The sequence below is a fragment of the Ambystoma mexicanum genome, chromosome 6p, assembly GCF_040938575.1.
Source record: "Ambystoma mexicanum isolate Mex_15411 chromosome 6p, UKY_AmexF1_1, whole genome shotgun sequence".
Lineage (NCBI taxonomy): Eukaryota > Metazoa > Chordata > Amphibia > Caudata > Ambystomatidae > Ambystoma > Ambystoma mexicanum.
Genome location: NC_090935.1, coordinates 1,161,008,000 through 1,161,026,664, shown reverse-complemented (window position 1 = coordinate 1,161,026,664; position 18,665 = coordinate 1,161,008,000).

Sequence of the window (18,665 nt, the reverse complement as noted above, 5' to 3'; positions counted from 1 at the left end):
ATCCAGGGGCACCCTCCACCAGGCCCCCACTCATGTCCCCCTGCACCCCCACCCCCCAGCATCCAGGAGCACCCTCCACCAGGCCCCCACTCATGGCCCCCTGCACCCCCACCCCCCAGCATCCAGGGGCACCCTCCACCAGGCCCCCACTCATGTCTCCCATCACCCCCACCCCCCAGCATTGCAGGGCACCCTCCACCAGGCCCCCACTCATGTCTCCCATCACCCCCACCCCCCAGCAGTGCAGGGCACCCTCCACCAGGCCCCCACTCATGTCCAACTCATGTCCCCCTGCACCCACACCCCCCAGCATCCAGGGGCACCCTCCACCAGGCCCCCACTCATGTCTCCCACCACCCCCACCCCCCAGCAGTGCAGGGCACCCTCCACCAGGCCCCCACTCATGTCCAACTCATGTCTCCCACCACCCCCACCCCCCAGCAGTGCAGGGGCACCCTCCACCAGGCCCCCACTCATGGCCCCCTGCACCCCCACCCCCCAGCATCCAGGGGCACCCTCCACCAGGCCCCCACTCATGTCCAACTCATGTCTCCCATCACCCCCACCCCCCAGCATCCAGGGGCACCCTCCACCAGGCCCCCACTCATATGCCCCTGCACCCCCACCCCCCAGCATCCAGGGGCACCCTCCACCAGGCCCCCACTCATGGCCCCCTGTACCCCCAACCCCCAGCATCCAGGGGCATCCTCCACCAGGCCCCCACTCATGTCCCCCTGCACCCCCACCCCCCAGCATCCAGGGGCACCCTCCACCAGGCCCCCACTCATGGCCCCCTGCACCCCCACCCCCCAGCATCCAGGGGCACCCTCCACCAGGCCCCCACTCATGTCCAACTCATGTCTCCCATCACCCCCACCCCCCAGCACTGTGGGGCACCCTCCACCAGGCCCCCACTCATGCCCGCTATCACCCCCAAGCAGTGCAGGGCAAGCCTCCACCAGGCCCCCACTCATGTCTACCACCTCCCCCACCCCCTAGCAGTACAGGGGCAGCACCACCAGGCCCCCACTCATGTCCCCTATCACCCCCACCCCCCAGCAGTGCAGGGGCAGCCTCCACCAGGCCCCCACTCATGTCTCCCACCACCCCCACACCCCAGCATCCAGGGGCACCCTCCACCAGGCCCCCACTCATGTCTCCCATCACCCCCACCCCCCCGCATCCAGGGGCACCCTCCACCAGGCCCCCACTCATGGCCCCCTGCACCCCCACCCCCCAGCATCCAGGGGCACCCTCCACCAGGCCCCCACTCATGGCCCCCTGCACCCCCACCCCCCAGCATCCAGGGGCACCCTCCATCAGGCCCCCACTCATGGCCCCCTGCACCCCCACCCCCCAGCATCCAGGGGCACCCTCCACCAGGCCCCCACTCATGTCCCCCTGCACCCCCACCCCGCAGCACCCAGGGGCACCCTCCACCAGGCCCCCACTCATGTCCCCCTGCACCCCCACCCCCCAGCATCCAGGGGCACCCTCCACCAGGCCCCCACTCATGGCCCCCTGCACCCCCACCCCCCAGCATCCAGGGGCACCCTCCACCAGGCCCCCACTCATGGCCAACTCATGTCTCCCATCACCCCCACCCGCCAGCATCCAGGGGGACCCTCCACCAGGCCCCCACTCATGTCCCCCTGCACCCCCAGCATCCAGGGGCACCCTCCACCAGACCCCACTCATGGCCCCCTGCACCCCCACCCCCCAGCATCCAGGGGCAGCCTCCACCAGGCCCCCACTCATGGCCCCCTACACCCCCACCCCCCAGCATCCAGGGGCACCCTCCACCAGGCCCCCACTCATGGCCCCCTGCACCCCCACCCCCCAGCATCAAGGGGCACCCTCCACCAGGCCCCCACTCATGTCTCCCATCACCCCCACCCCCCAGCATTGCAGGGCACCCTCCACCAGGCCCCCACTCATGTCTCCCATCACCCCCACCCCCCAGCAGTGCAGGGCACCCTCCACCAGGCCCCCACTCATGTCCAACTCATGTCCCCCTGCACCGCCACCCCCCAAATCCAGGGGCACCCTCCACCAGGCCCCCACTCATGTCTCCCACCACCCCCACCCCCCAGCAGTGCAGGGCACCCTCCACCAGGCCCCCACTCATGTCCAACTCATGTCTCCCACCTCCCCCACCCCCCAGCATCCAGGGGCACCCTCCACCAGGCCCCCACTCATGTCCAACTCATGTCTCCCATCACCCCCACCCCCCAGCATCCAGGGGCACCCTCCACCAGGCCCCCACTCATGTCCCCCTGCACCCCCACACCCCAGCATCCAGGGGCACCCTCCACCAGGCCCCCACTCATGGCCCCCTGCACCCCCACCCCCCAGCATCCAGGGGCACCCTCCACCAGGCCCCCACTCATGTCCCCCTGCACCCCCACCCCCCCAGCATCCAGGGGCACCCTCCACCAGGCCCCCACTCATGTCCCCCTGCACCCCTACCCCCCAGCATCCAGGAGCACCCTCCACCAGGCCCCCACTCATGTCCCCCTGCACCCCCACCCCCCCAGCATCCAGGGGCACCCTCCACCAGGCCCCCGCTCATGGCCCCCTGCACCCCCACCCCCCAGCATCCAGGGGCACCCTCCACCAGGCCCCCACTCATGTCCAACTCATGTCTCCCATCACCCCCACCCCCCAGCACTGTGGGGCACCCTCAACCAGGCCCCCACTCATGTCCCCTATCACCCCCAAGCAGTGCAGGGGCAGCCTCCACCAGGCCCCCACTCATGTCTACCACCACCCCCACCCCCTAGTAGTGCAGGGGCAGCACCACCAGGCCCCCACTCATGTCCCCTATCACCCCCATCCCCCAGCAGTGCAGGGGCAGCCTCCACCAGGCCCCCACTCATGTCTCCCACCACCCCCACCCCCCAGCATCCAGGGGCACCCTCCACCAGGCCCCCACTCATGTCTCCCATCACCCCCACCCCCCAGCATCCAGGGGCACCCTCCACCAGGCCCCCACTCATGTCCCCCTTCACCCCCACCCCCCAGCATCCAGGGGCACCCTCCACCAGGCCCCCACTCATGGCCCCCTGCACCCCCACCCCCCAGCATCCAGGGGCACCCTCCACAGGCCCCCATTCATGTCCCCCTGCACCCCCACCCCCAGCATCCGGGGGCACCCTCCACCAGGCCCCCACTCATGGCCCCCTAAACCCCCACCCCTCAGCATCCAGGGGCACCCTCCACCAGGCCCCCACTCATGTCCAACTCATGTCTTCCACCACCCCCACCCCCCAGCAGTGCAGGGGCACCCTCCACCAGGTCCCCACTCATGGCCCCCTGCACCCCCACCCCCCAGCATCCAGGGGCACCCTCCACCAGGCCCCCACTCATGTCCAACTCATGTCTCCCATCACCCCCACCCCCCAGCATCCAGGGGCACCCTCCACCAGGCCCCCACTCATGTCCGCCTACACCCCCACCCCCCAGCATCCAGGGGCACCCTCCACCAGGCCCCCACTCATGGCCCCCTGCACCCTCACCCCCCAGCATCCAGGGGCACCCTTCACCAGGCCCCCACTCATGTCCCCCTGCACCCCCACCCCCCAGCATCCAGGGGCACCCTCCACCAGGCCCCCACTCATGTCCCCCTGCACCCCCACCCCTCAGCATCCAGGGGCACCCTCCACCAGGCCCCCACTCATGTCCCCCTGCACCCCCACCCCCCAGCATCCAGGGGCACCCTCCACCAGGCCCCCACTCATGGCCCCCTGCACCCAGGTCCTCACAATCCCCAATCATGTGCGTTATGGTCAGCCTCCACAGCCAAAAGGCCCTACCAAGGAACCCATTCACCCACATGGAAATGGAAATTACATGTTACACCCCCAATGTTCATAAAGCAAATGAACCCATGTCCGTCACACACAATGGTTGCAATTGAATGGGGAAACACCCAACATGACATGCATGAAACCAATGAGATGATACCACACAGTGAAGTATGAAAACAAAATTGTATTAAAAAAAATTGAATGCAAATGAAATGAAACAAACTACAATGGCAATGAAAAAAAGATAAGCTGCATGTCCGTCAAAAAAATATTAAAACTACAAATCCAAATTCAAAAAAATGTTGTCCAAAGTCACATTAAAAATAAAATCAATCCGAGAGAGAAAAATAAATGCAAAGACCATTGCTCCATGGTGAATAAATAAAAACAAAAAAAATAAAACAATCCAATGAAGAACTATGTACAAAACATCCAAGGGTCCATGAGCCCAACTGAACAAAGGAAACCTACAAAAAACCCTAACTAAAATGCAACTATATACAAAAAGTGGAGCAGTGTCCGTCGACTCCAAATCATAAGAAGAAACAAAGGAAACCTAAAACTAAAGAACTATATACAAAGGCGGCGGGCAAGTCCAGCGGCTCACTCCGTGGTGTTCCGGGATAGGGCATCATCAAACTCCTCTTCGATGTCCCGGAGGCGGTCCTGTTCCATGGCCCGAGGGTCCGCAGGGACGACGCCATCTGCTCCTCCAACCCCCTGCGGATTGCCTCGAGGCACTCGGCCTGCCTCAGGGCCCTCCGCATGGAGTTCTCCGCCCTGACCATCGTGAGCCGCGCCTCTTCCGCCCGCCGCCACTCCGCACCTATCTGCTGGCCCAACCGCAGCCACACGGAAGACACTTCCCGTCCTGGGTCCTCCTGCCCTCCGGCCGATGCCTGCCCCTCCGATGTTGATGGCCGAGAGCCATGATGCCTCCCACGTTGACTCTGCTGCTGCCTCCGACGCAACTGCCTCTGCCAGCACGACGGCATCCAGGCTGATGGAATCCACCGACGTCGTCGTGCACGTGCCCTGCCTGATGATGCCGGCACATCCTCCATCTGCTGGGGTACAGTTGCTGTGGTGTCCACCCCTGCTGGACCTCCGACTCCCGACTGTGGCAGGGATGGGATCCCCACCGAGCTGGCTGCATTGGTCAGGGCAGGTCCACAGGGGGCCCTGGTGGCATCTGGGCCGGAAGACGGCAAGGAGAACGACTGGCGTATAGCCTCCACAGAGGAGGAGAGGGCCGCCAGATTGGCCGACACATGCAGGAAACCCCCGAACATGGAAGATCCCAATTGGGCCACGTCGGCACGGTGCTCTTCGTGATGACGTGCGTGCTCCTCCCGGGAAGCATGCACGTCATCACGAATTGCACCCGCACGCATCGCGACCCCAATCAGGACCTTCTCCATACGGCCACGGGTCCCCTCGTCCACAGGTGGAGGGGAGTCAGGTGACATGGACATCCCCTCTACCTGCGGACGGGCCTGGGACGGGGCATCCCTGCTGGTGCATGGTGGTGCACTCACAGGGTCAGGGACAGCGACATGCACAGGCCCCTCCACGGTGACCTGTGCTGCCTCCTGCCCCTGCCCCTGGACTGCACCACTTGCACCAGCAGGGATGCCCCCACCAGGCCCCATGTGTGCCTCAGTGGCGGCCTCCTCCTCCTCTGTGGAAACCACCAACCTGGATGGCTCCTCACCGTCTTCCGCCGTAGCAGGCCCCTGTGGGGGCTCACCCACCCCTTCCGCTGCAGCCGTGGGGGCATCCCAGCCGCCTTGCTCCACAGCGCCGTCTCCTCCCTCTTCTTCACTAGCCGCTGCGTAGAGGGAGACATAGAACACAAGCTTCAGGGTACTGTACAATGGTCCCCTAGACAGGAAGCAATAGCAGATGAGTACCACTGTCAAAGTACACTTCCATCATGACCCTCCACAACACATGGGTCAGTCCAGGCAAAACACAAACAGTAACAGGCATGGTGCATGCCATGGACATTTCCATACATGTCCAATGGACTCTTGAAACATACAATGATATGGAACCCACATGCATCATGGGTCATGCCTATCACATGCACACACTTCACCTCAGTCACATCCATCTGGCCTCATACACCCCAAACACAACAGATACAAGGATAACTAGGCTGCATCAGTGAATCTGTGCATTGTCACACACATGTGTCATGCATCCATGGCATTCACAAGTCACAGACACGCAGGTCAGGCACACGGACATGGCTACCATATATGTACCTGGTATCAGCACCCATCCCTCACCCCCACCCATGTCCAGGAACAGAGACTGGCATGCTCTCATGTGTAAAATCTGCATAGGGCTCCCCATGTCGCATTTAAACACATGCAACAACCATGTGGTTCACACATCACTGGTCGCACATGCATCACCATGATGTCCCTGCACACATACATGCGTACATGGCCTATGTCACACATACAGGCAAGTATCAGACAACCAGCACACCGCAACATACCCTGTCTCACACAGCAATGCTTGGCCACTTACCGCTCAACTCCAGACGGGTCTCCCTCTCAAGGATCTGGGCGTGGAGCGCTGGGCATACGCGTTCCAGGACCCTCATCTGGATGGAACTCATGCGGCCCCGGCCCCCCTCCACGAGGCGCCGGGCCTTCATGAGGGTCCTGAACCTCAAGTCCTCCCAGCGCTTCTTGATCTTCTGGACGTCGCGGGTTCCCACCCCCTCCGCGTTGATGGCAACCACACAGTTGGCCCAGATCCTCTCCCGTCCTTCCTTGCTGGCGCGGGACGATCCAAAGAGGGCATCATACTGCCCCAGGACATGCTCCACCAGTACACACACTTCGGTGGCAGTGAAGCTGGTGCCCCTCTGCCCCTCTGGCCTGGGGTTGCCACTGGTGCCAGATGTCGAAGTGCCCGACATGGCAACCCCAGAGGCAGGAGTGGGTGGGCAACTGGGTCCTGGGGCTGGGCTGTGGAGCGATGTTATCCCAGTCGGGAGTCTTCTGTTCCAGCAGGGGTGGACACAGCAACTGGACCCCTGCAGATGGCTGATGTGCAGGCACCAAATGGCAGGGCACGGAGGTAGCAGGCAGGCAGGCAGGCAGCAGCAGATGGCACATGGGAGGCTGCTCGGGGCACTGGGGGGCAGTAATTCGGCCTTCTGGGCAGGAGCGTGGTCTTCCGTGTGTTTTCGCGTGGCCAGCTTGATACGGAGTGATTTGGCACGTGAAAATCCTGCACGTCAGCGTGAAATTCGAGGAAAGGCCCCTAGCGCGTAAGCGCGTCAGCACGCATACGCGATTCTATTGGACCAAAGGCCCTCAGCGCGTAAGCGCATCTGTGACGTGACCCGCACGGGTGTTTCCCTCATAGCACGTGATGACGGAGCACACGTGGAAAGACTGCACGTCAGAGTGTCATCGCGTGTAATTGGACAAAAGTGCACGTACACGCGATTGGCCTATGTACGTGTATTTCAGGGGTGCGCGGGCACTTACACACGCGAGTACATCAGCGAACGTGTATTCCGGGGTGCGCGGGAATTTCCACACGCTATTGGCCTGGGTACTGGATTTCAGGGGTCCGCGGGAAGTTTCACACGCTCGGCTACAACACGCGCAAAGAAACACGTACGCCAGTAGGAAGCAGGCATACGTCGACCCGCAACGCATACATTTGCGCGCAAAAAACTAACAAGCTCAGACGCCAGGATGAATATACCGTTCCTAGCAGCAGTGGCCGTGGGCTACCAAAGGAGGAGGAGGAGGATAGTCAGGGCCAGAATTTTCACACCCAGAACCAGCCTTTTCGGGATGCCTGATGACCAGGTGTATGGGAGGTACAGGTTTCCACCACACATAATACTGGACCTGGTGAGTGAGTGGGAGGATGACCTCACATCACCCACCCTGTGCTCCCAAGCACTCAGCCCCCTGGAGAAGGTCCTCAATGTACTGCACTTCTTAGCCACTGGATCATTTCAGCGGACAAGTGCCATAGTGGGTGGGGTGTCACAGGCCACGCAGTCACGCTGCCTACACCAGGTCTTGAACATCATCACTGCACGCCCATCAGTCCGCAGGCACATATACCTGCCCAGAACACCTGCAGAAAGGCATGCTGCCGCCCTGGATTTTTACGGTGTGGCATGATTCCCCAAAGTGCTAGGTGCCATCGACTGCACCCATGTGGCTCTACGTCTCCCCAGGGCATCTGAGCACATCTATAGGAACCGCAAGCACTTGCATTCCATCAACGTGCAGGTAGTATGTAATGCCAAGGGAATCATCACCTCAGTATATGCCAACTATCCCGGGTCCACCCACGACAGCTTCATTTACCGAATGTCCACCCTAAGCCGGGACCTAGAAGCTCGGCGGCATGGCGATACATGGCTGCTTGGTGAGTATGAATGCCACTGCACATGCATGCATGTCAGATACTGAGCAAGGTCACAACCCCACCAATGATACCCATCACCACCTCCACAGGGGACAGTGCCTACCCTCTCAGCCCCCACATGATGACGCCAATTCGGAACCCCACCACGCCACCCGAGGTAAGATATAACACAGCCCACATTGCAACCCGGGGCATAGTGGAGCGCACATTCGGAGTGCTTAAGTCACACTTTCGCTCCCTTGACCGTTCTGGCGGGCAGCTGTTATACGCTCCCCCAGTAGTGTGCAGGATCATAGTGGCAGCATGTGTCCTGCACAACGTTGCAACACGCCGGGGCCTGGCCGTGGACATGGTGGTGCCCCCACATCCCCAACCACATGCACGCCCGCTGCGCATGGGAGGGGAAAGGGCACGGGGGGAGGCAGCCCGTACACAGCTAGTGGCTAATTACTTCACACAGAAATCACACCCCTGTGGAGTGCACACTGCCCTGGCACATACCATCTGACAATCAATGATGACTCAACCTGACACTGATCCTGAATGTCTGGAGAATCAACCGTCAAAACCATATCAGCCTGAGATTGTTCACCTGGAAGCGTTACAATGTGTGCATCCCTACCTACACAGACACCACCAATGCAGTTTCGTGAAAAAACACATTCATGCAGCTAAAATGAATACCCACTTGCAAAATGCAACATGAGGACAGTGCCATGTCACCCAACCCATCCCCAGCACCGCCACACGACACGCCATGTCATGCTACGTGCGGGTAAACAAAGTAATCCCCACAACATGACACAAGTGTCACAAAGTACAGTGTCCCTAATTGAAACTCGCGACACCTGAAATGCTCACAGTAATGCAGGACCAACAACACACTTGAGCAGGTATTTAGCAATAACACTTATCAGCTACTGACCCTCAAAACTACCATTAACATGACATTACGAATGTAAGGAATTAGTAGTCTCACCACCTGGAAATGCCTGCACTCCCACCACTTCCAACTGTACAGTGTTGCCGCCATGTAGAGTTGTAGGTGCACTGCTGCCAACACGGACTCCATCTCCAAAGTAGAGGGCCTTGTGTAGACATGCGGAAAGGACCTGCAAATTAGGAGGTAGACATGGATGATGAGTTACACATCAATGCAACATGCAGTGTACAACACAACAGCAATATGCACTAGGAATGTATACACAGTATTGACTAGACTACCCACACATGTAGTGGGAGTCCAATGTCACCATGTACGTCAATGTCACTTGGGCACACCCTTTGCAAGCCCATGGAAACAGGAAGCAGGAGGGGTGTGTGTGACAAAAACCCAAGCATCTGAACCAAATACATGACAAGCCTGCATGTGCCCAGCCACAATGCAGCGTATGCCCACGGGAGCCACACAAGGCAACACACTGTCCCAAAAAAAATAAAAATAAAAATAAAAATAAAAAATGGCCATTAATGGGCCCGGGGGGGTTGGGGAGGCCACCCAGGAGGTCCGAGGACAGGGTGCACACCAAAACCCACCTGTGTGGATCTTGCAAAAAAAAAACACCTCCATGGGCTCATGGCCCACACGGCTACCCTATTTTGGGAGTATCACTGCTGTCGCTATTCTCACCCTGTGCAGCTGCATCCGGAGGTGGTGGCACTATGGGAGGCAGCCCACGCAAGGCCCTAGTCTGTTCCTCCATGGCTGCAAGCATGCGGGTGTGGTAGGTCTCGTTCTGGAGGATGAGTGTGCGGAGGTCCCCATGCAACAACTCACAGGATGCCCGGACCTCCGCCCTAGTTGCCTGCATCTCAGCTGAGAGCGTACGGGTGAGACGCTCCAGTTGCTGTTCTGTCCTTCGGTTTGTTGAAGCCTCAAGCTCAACAAGAGTCGTCCTGAGGTGAAGGAGTTCCAGCCTCAGTGCTTCCCTGTGGCCCTGGGACTCTATGGAGATGGCTTCCTGCAGAGTCGCCAGTGCCGCCCGCCTGTCCCTGTTGGATGCCAACATGTCCTCCCTGTGTGACTGGCAGATGGAGTCGGTTGCCTGCTGTAGTCGCTCCATCAGCCTTTCGGGGGGGACAATGGAAGTGGCCACCCTATCCATGGCCTGAGCCATCATCTCTGATGATGCTGCCTGTTGGGTTGCCATACCGTAAATGGATTGCTCCCATGCGGTATTGCCAGGTGGCATACGGCCACCACGTCGGCGGGCACCACATCTGTCTGGGGCAAGGCGAACTGCGCCTTGCTGTGCCGGCACTGCCTGAGGCTGCAGGACTGCATTCCCCCTCTGATCTGCTGGCCCAGGAACAGGATCAGATGTCGCGGGGTGTGACCCTGCATCCGTAACCACCAAAGGCGTAGCTGCCAACACTGACATCCCCATTGAGGGTTCTGACCCTGGTGCAGGTGGGTCGGACAGAACAGAATCCCTCCCAGGAACACTCACCTGCGACGGCACGTAGGTCTCATCATCCGAATCAACACCTGAGTACAGCTCGGGGCAGGTGCAGCCAGAGACACCCCTTGAGAGCACGACCTGCAGCAGTTGTGGGTTCTCACCCACCACCACACCACGTCCCTCACTGGTGGTCGGTCGGCCCTCAGACCCCTCCTGGGTCTGCACCATCTCCACAACCCCAGCAGTATCAGGTGCGCCTTCCCCTGCAAAGACATAAAAGCAAACAAATGGAAACAGGCATTAGCACCATGGCACACAATGAGGGCTGAGAAGCAACAGAACCAGTACTTGATTGACACATGTCCCACATGACTAAAACCCTCCCATGAATGCACCCTCACTGCGTATGAAGGGTAGGCAAATGGCACACACTGATGACACCAAGATGGAAGATGAACACATTTTCTGCATGCTGCCTAGCAGTGGCATCACACATTGGCCTGTGATTGCCAGGTGAAATACACATGCCATCACACAGATGGCATGTACCATTGCTATTGAGTGAAGATGGAGAGGAGGGCAGCACTTATTCATTCAGTCCAGTTCCCTCATGTAATAGCTTTTCTAATTCAAACAGGTCTGATTTTTCACCTGGAGCTGCCAGTCCAAAATGGTCCGATTGCACAGGGACATGTCTAAACAAACGATATCCAGGTAACAAAGTCACTCCACTTTACCATAGCCATGTCAGACATGTGACTAGAGGACTGAGAAATGCCTAGTAAAAGTGGTGGAATGCAAACAATCTGCCTGAATGAACAGAGAAAAATAAGCAACAATGTTGTGGCAAGGTGACACTTCAAGGGCAACTGGCGTGCTGTTGGGCTAGATGTCTACTGTTGGCAGAAGGGATACTGCTATGGCCAAATGCTGCTGCGCAGAATGTATTGCATGAAGCACATGGGTGACCCAAACGACTCAGGCGCACACACCCTCACCTGGCACACAAGCAGAAGCCCTCACACACACACCATGCACATGGATGACACACACATGCATGTGCACTCACCGGACAATGCCTCATAATCAGGCAGATCTCCCACGCCTTGGATCTGTTCCTCCGTGACGTAGGTCCCAGCGACTGACTCATGTGGAGTGAGTTCCATGTCTTCTACTGGAGACCCACCGCCAGTCACTAGAGTTGCGGCATGACTTGAGGCCAGCTTATTCTTTGCCCTGCGCTTTAGGTCATTCCAGCGCTTATAGCAATCATTGGCTGTGCGCCTCACGATTCCAAGGGCACTTACGATGTCCGCAACGGTCTGCCAGTGTGCCTGGCGTTGTGCAGGTGTGGTCTTGGATCCTGCAACAATGACCATTTCGTTATCATGTGCAGACACATACTCGACAAGTGCATTCAGTTCGGCATCCGTGAAGCTGGGCTTCCTCGACGGGCCGGACTGTGTAGCCGTGTCTGGGGCATCAGCCTGTGCCGGACGAGCACTCTTCCTCTTCCGCTTAGAAGGTGGTGGTGATCCTGAGTGTCCTACGCCGCTCTGGACACTAGGGGCAGGAGCCCTGGTGGACTCTGTATCAGGAGTGTGGGATTGCACACTCAGCATGGGAGTTGGTGCAGGCATTGGCTCAAGTGTAATGGTGTCAGGGGGAATGTCAGCTGGATGGACTAGGACCGATACTGTCCTGGCTGGGTGTGTGAGAGCTGGGGTGGATGGAGCCGCAGCTGCCCCTGCAGCCTCTCCACCCTGCCTACTTGGGGCAGCAGATGACCTTGCTGCCCCTGATCCACGTGGCCTGATGACATCAACGTGCACCAGCGCACGTGTCATAGGCCTGCTGACCTGGAAGTCAGCCATGGAGTCATCCAGGTCTGGTGCCACAATGGGCTGGTCCAACAAGGGCTGAGCATGGATGGTGTCAGCCACATCAGCCTCAACCAGGGGGGGGGGGGATTATGGGTGCCCTTGACTGGTGCGCCACACATGGGGGGACAGGGTCACCCTGCAAGTAACAACCACGTCCCCTACTGGATCCACCACGGCCACCACTTGTGGCTCGTCCACCTTTGCCACCCTTACGGATTCCTCGCCTCCCAATCATGGCACTGATGTTAATGTGCGTATGGGAGTGGCTGTAAACTATTGTCCTGGGCAATTGGGGGTCAAAGGGGTTGGGTACCAGATGGTAATTGTACCCTAATGCTCTAGCAGGGCTGAATGTGACCCCTGGGGAAAGATGACGGGTCACGCAACGCACAGGAAGCCCAAAAAAGGGAGATGACGTGCACCCAACCCCTCCTAGACCACGTGTGCGGAAAAAAAAACCTGCACTACGCTGTGGCACCCAGTAACACAAGAATGAACGTATGCGTGTCACACGCAGCCTAGAATGACCTCTGAAGGGGTAGGCTACACACGGGGCAAGCACAGATGTTAGATACGTGCGTGACTCACCGCCTGCCAGGAAAAAGAGCGTAAAAAAGAAGCGCGTGTGCGCGTTGGCAACACCCCGCCAAAAGAAGAATTGTACGCTGTCTGAGGAGACAGGACAACAGTAGAAGGGAACGCTGTTTGAGGGAACAGGCCCAGGAAAACCAGAAAAAGAGAAAAAAGAGAAAAAGCTGTCAGAGGTAACAGGGAGTACGAACTTGAAACGCCGTGAAGTAAATCGCGTGTGAAACGACAAGAAGTACAGATTTCACCCACTCGCTCTCCACGAAAAGCACGTACAAGGAAATGGTGTTCTACACGTACCTTTTATGCAGGCCCACACGTCCAGCATCACTTCCGCGTGTACGCGCTAGGGCCATTTCCACCAATTACACGCTTTGTCAATTCCGCGTGTACGCGCTAGGGCCATTTCCACCAATTACACGCTTTGTCACTTCTGCGTGTACGCGCTAAGGCCATTTCCACCAATTACACGCTTTGACACTCGGACGTGTCTTTCATTTTTTTAACACGCAACATTTCAAACGTGTGCCATATTCAACGTGCACGTGACTTCATAGACGCGCATACGCTGGTGGCCTTTGGGCCAATGAATGTACAGACGTGTGCTGACGCGCTTACGCGCTAAGGGCCTTTCCTCGAATTACACGCAGACGTGCTGGATTTTCACGTGCAAAATCACTCCGTATCAAGCTGGCCACGCGTTCACACACGGAAGACCACGCTCCCGCCCAGAAGGCCGAATTACTGCCCCCCCAGAGCCCTGAGCACGCTCCCACCTGCCATCTGCTGCTGCCTGACTGCCTGCTGCCCACGTGCCCTGACATTTGCTGCCTGCACATCAGCCAGGGGTGCTGTTGCTGTGACCACCCCTGCTGGAACCGAAGACTCCCGACTGCTTTTCCATCGCCCCACAGCCCAGCCCCAGGACGCAGTTGCCCACCCACTCCTGCCTCTGGGGTTGCCATGTCGGGCACTGCAACATCTGGCACCAGTGGCAACCCCCGGCCAAGGAGGCAGAGGGGCACGAGCTTCACTGCCACCGAAGTTGGTGTCCTGGTGGAGCAAGTCCTGGGGCAGTATGATGCCCTCTTCGGAAGTTCCCGCGCCGACAAGGAAGGACGGACTCGGATCTGGACTGACATTGTGACTGCCATCAACGCGGAGGGGGTGGCAGTCCGCGACTTCCAACATGTCAAGAAGCGCTGGGAGGACTTCAGGTCCAGGACCCTCAACAAGGCCCGGCGCCTCCTGAAGGCAGCCGATGCTAAGGGGCGCTGGGGCCACTTGTCGGAAGATCAGATGAGGGTCCTGGAACGCATATCCCCAGCGCTCCACGTCCAGGTCCTTGAGAGGCAGACCCGCCTGGAGTCGAGCGGTAAGTGTACATGCCTACTGATTGTAAGCTGTGCGTGTGGTGTGCCAGGAGTGTGCAGGTTGAACATGTATTTTTATGTGGGCAAGTAGGGGGGGGGTGTACAGGGCCGTGAGGGTGACACATGCGAGGGGTCTCATGTGTGACACATGGATGGTGCTTGTGTGTGTGGGCTTGCATGGCACAGGATGTGGAGGAATGATTGTCAGGTGTGTCATGGATGTCGATCGGAACACTGCGACAGTTGGCGGAGGTGTACACATGCATGCAAGTTTGGTGGTGTGTGTGCATGTGTAGTGTACTCCCTATGTTGCATGTGATGTGTGGATGACCTTTGGCAGCTCATGCTGTTGTATGTGAATGGATGGTGCTGGCTGTTGCAATATGGCTGTGGTATGGCTCATGTGTGCAAGTTGAAATGACATGTGTGTTGGGGATTGTGATGCCATGTCTGAGGTTTAGCAATGCCACTCATGTATGACTGTCATGTGTGTATGAGTCCATTGTACAGTGCCCTGATGCCTGTGTTTTCGTTCTCCCTGTCTGCAGCGTCAACTGATGAAGAGGGCGGAGAAGGTGCTGTGGAGCACAGCGGCAGGGGTCACACCACCAGCCAGAGACGCAAGGCCGGGATCCCCTCCCAGGTTCTGATCTCGTCGGGGAGTGAGGAGTCCGGTGCCGTGTCCCAGGCCGCAGCTGCCGAGGGGAGGTCCAAGAGGCAGAGGTTGGAGGGGCAGCTGGGACCCCACAGGGCCCAACGGAGGAAGATGGCACGGAGTCATCCAGGTTGGTGGGGGGTTTGGAGGAGGAGGAGGCCGTGCAAGCTACAGAGGCGGTGTCTGGAGGTGGGGATTCCACTGGTGCTAGTGGTACAGTGCAGGATCAGGGACAGGAGGCAGCACAGGCCGCCGCGGAGGTGCCTGTGTGCAATCCTGTCCCTGCTCCTGTCACTGCATCATCTTGCACCAGCGGGGATGCCTACCTCCAGACCAGTTCTCAGGGAGGGAATTGGCTTACAACACCTGGCCTTCCTCTCCCTGCGGATGTGGCTATCCTGCACCAGGTTGAGCCTGTCCAGGGTGGGGTGGCGTTGCGTCAACGGGCCATGCGAGCTGACCTGCAGTCTTTTCATGATGAGTCTGCACGTCTTCTCGCATGGCTCGTTGACCGCGTTGACCCACTGGGACAGCTCACCAGGGCTGGATTCCTCTGTTTCCTGGACCTTGTTCCGACCCCCTCCTCCACGGAACCCCCTATGCCCCAGTCGTCCTCCATGCCATCTTCCCACCCATGTGTCACCTGGGTTCCCTGTGGAGCTGCCTCCGACCGTGTGGCCAGGCTGGTGGACAACAGATCCCTGCAACAGTCGGGAGTCGGCCGTCCAGCAGGGGTGGCCACATAAACGACTGCACCCCAGCTGGAGGAGGATGTGCAGGCACCATCGGACAAGGCACATGGACAGCAGCAGCTGCAGCAGCAGGAGGCTGTAGGTGGGAGCCACGATAGCTCGGGGCCTTCAACATCGGAGGGGCAGGCATCGGCCGGAGGGCAGGAGGACCCTGGACGGGAAGTGTCTTCCGTGTGGCAGCGGTTGGGCCACGCCATAGATGCGGAGCGGCGGCGGGCGGAAGAGGCGCGGCTCACGATGGTCAGGGCGGAGAACTCCATGCGGAGGGCCCTGAGGCGGGCCAAGTGCCTCGAGGCAATCCGCAGGGAGTTGGAGGTGAACATGTCGGCGTCCCTGCGGACCCTCGGGGCCATGGAACAGGACCGCCTCCGGGACATAGACGAGGAGTTCGATGATGCCCTGGCCCGGAACACCACTAAGTGAGCCGCTGGACTGGCCCGCCGCCATTGTATATAGTTATTTAGTGATAGGTTTCCTTTATAGTTTATTTTTATTTGGAGTCGACGGACACTGCTCCACCTTTTGTATATAGTTCCATTTTAGATAGGTTTTTTGGTAGGTTTCATTTCTTCTGTTGGGATTATGGACCCTGAATACTTTGTACATAGTTGGACTTTGGATTTGGATATTTTTTTGACTATGAATATTTTTTCCCATGGAGCAATGGTTTTCTATTTCTTTTTTCCCTTCATTTCCTTTTTATGGACTTGAACTTTGGAAGACATTTTTTGGATTATCATTTATTGATTTTAATTTGAAAAAGGACAGCCAGCTTAATTTTGTTATTTTTTTACTTGTGTATTTTGTTTAATTTTGATTGCCATTACTGTTGTTTTTAATACATTATTTGGATTTTTCCATTCTTCAATGTGTGGTTTCATCTCATTGTTTTCATGCATGTCATGATATGGGTTTTCAGGTTCACTTACAACCATTGTGTGTGTGTGAGACACATGTGTTGATTTACATTGTTTCCATTGGAGTAATATCATGGGCGCATGTAATACTTGGTTGTGTCTTTGGGCTGTGGTGGCTGGCCATGAGGCCCATGCTTGAGGATTGTCAGGGCCTGTGGGCAGGGGGACATGAGTGGGGGCCTGGTGGAGGCTGCCCCTGCACTGCTGGGGGGTGGGGGTGGGTGGGAGACATGAGTGGGGGCCTGGTGGAGGCTGCCCATGGTGGCTGGGGGGTGGGGGTGGTGGGAGACATGGGTGGGGGCCTGGTGGAGGGTGCCCCACCCTGCTGGGGGGGTGGGGGTGGTGGGAGACATGAGTGGGGGCCTGGTGGAGGCTGCCCCTGCACTGCTGGGGGGTGGGGGTGGTGGTAGACATGGGTGGGAGCCTGGTGGGGGCTGCCCATGGTGGCTGGGGGGTGGGGGTGGGTGGGACACATGAGTGGGGGCCTGGTGGGGGCTGCCCATGGTGGCTGGGGGGTGGGGGTGGTGGTAGACATGGGTGGGAGCCTGGTGGGGGCTGCCCATGGTGGCTGGGGGGTAGACATGGGTGGGAGCCTGGTGGGGGCTGCCCATGGTGGCTGGTGGGTGGGGGTGGGTGGTAGACATGAGTGGGGGCCTGGTGGAGGCTGCCCCTGCACTGCTGGGGGGTGGGGGTGGGTGGGAGACATGAGTGGGTGCCTGGTGGGGGCTGCCCATGGTGGCTGGGGGGTGGGGGTGGGTGGGAGACATGAGTGGGGGCCTGGTGGGGGCTGCCCATGGTGGCTGGGGGGTGGGGGGTGGTATACATGGGTGGGAGCCTGGTGGGGGCTGCCCATGGTGGCTGGGGGGTGGGGGTGGGTGGGAGACATGAGTGGGGGCCTGGTGGAGGCTGCCCCTGCACTGCTGGGGGGTGGGGGTGGTGGTAGACATGGGTGGGAGCCTGGTGGGGGCTGCCCATGGTGGCTGGGGGGTGGGGGTGGCTGGGAGACATGAGTGGGGGCCTGGTGGAGGCTGCCCCTGCACTGCTGGGGGGTGGGGGTGGGTGGGAGACATGAGTGGGGGCCTGGTGGAGGCTGCCCCTGCATTGCTGGGGGGTGGGGGTGGTGGTAGACATGGGTGGGAGCCTGGTGGGGGCTGCCCATGGTGGCTGGGGGGTGGGGGTGGGTGGGAGACATGAGTGGGGCCTGGTGGGGGCTGCCCATGGTGGCTGGGGGGTGGGGGGGGTGGTAGACATGGGTGGGAGCCTGGTGGGGGCTGCCTATGGTGGCTGGTGGGTGGGGGTGGTGGTAGACATGGGTGGGAGCCTGGTGGGGGCTGCCCATGGTGGCTGGGGGGTGGGGGTGGGTGGTAGACATGAGTGGGGGCCTGGTGGAGGCTGCCCCTGCTCTGCTGGGGGGTGGGGGTGGGTGGGAGACATGAGTGGGGGCCTGGTGGGGGCTGCCCATGGTGGCGGGGGGTGGGGGTGGGTGGGAGACATGAGTGGGGGCCTGGTGGGGGCTGCCCATGGTGGCTGGGGGGGGGGGGGGGGGTGGTAGACATGGGTGGAAGCCTGGTGGGGGCTGCCCATGGTGGCTGGGGGGGGTGGGTGGGAGACATGGGTGGGAGCCTGGTGGGGGCTGCCCATGGTGGCTGGGGGTGGGTGGGAGACATGAGAGGGGGCCTGGTGGAGGCTGCCCCTGCACTGCTGGGGGGTGGGGTGGTGGTAGACATGGGTGGGAGCCTGGTGGGGGCTGCCCATGGTGGCTGGGGGGTGGGGGTGGGTGGGAGACATGAGTGGGGGCCTGGTGGAGGCTGCCCCTGCACTGCTGGGGGGTGGGGGTGGGTGGGAGACATGAGTGGGGGCCTGGTGG